Consider the following 836-nt stretch of genomic DNA (forward strand, 5'->3'; position numbering starts at 1 on the left):
GGGGGGGGAAGAATATTACATTTTATTATGATAAGGTCAGAAAGGTAAGCAGAGAAGGAGAGCCGATGAAGAGTCTGACATAATGAGCGACATAAAAGTGACAGAACTGGCGGGTTTCATTTCCCGCCCGCGGTGAGACAACCCAGGGAGAAACAGCCTGGTCTGACCCGCCGTCTGCTCACAAAAAGGCGCGAAAATCTGATTTGTACAGGAGATGATTGGATGGGAAACAGGTACTTGCTGAGAGAATGATCCTCCCCCGCCGCACATCACACAGCCGAGAGCTGTTGTAGTTAATGAAGAATGCTGGGTGTAAAAATCTCGTGGATTTCTTGCGTTAAATTGTCATATGATTCAGCTATGTTTATGGAGATCATAATATAGTTTATATTTACCACTTTCTTCGTGAATGCTTTCATGGAGATGTGGTCTTTGATGTCGGCAGACTTAATAACTTTGTGTAAGAAGCCCAGGCCTCAACACTGAACGGACTGCTAAAAGTTATGTCCCCAAAGAAGAAAAGAGTCAAGGGTTCATAAGCCTGAGTGCGCATTGTGACAATTAGGATGTGTTTAATGTGGACAGTGATGGTGGAGATCTGATACCACAACGTTTGATTGTTGGAGCCGATGATAATGGGTTAAAGGGGACTCATAAACCGTAAACCGACTATGTATGCATGACTGTGTATTATTAGAATTACTTTTCTTTAGAAGTTGGGAGGAAAAAAAAGATTATAATATCTTTTCTCCTTGTGGGGTGGTAGTGATGACTTCAGTAGATGTTGTACCTCCATCTACATGTCAAGCTGTGACTTTGTTCTGTCTCTCCCCGTA

The sequence above is a fragment of the Aplysia californica genome, unplaced genomic scaffold, assembly GCF_000002075.1.
Source record: "Aplysia californica isolate F4 #8 unplaced genomic scaffold, AplCal3.0 scaffold00124, whole genome shotgun sequence".
NCBI lineage: Eukaryota > Metazoa > Mollusca > Gastropoda > Aplysiida > Aplysiidae > Aplysia > Aplysia californica.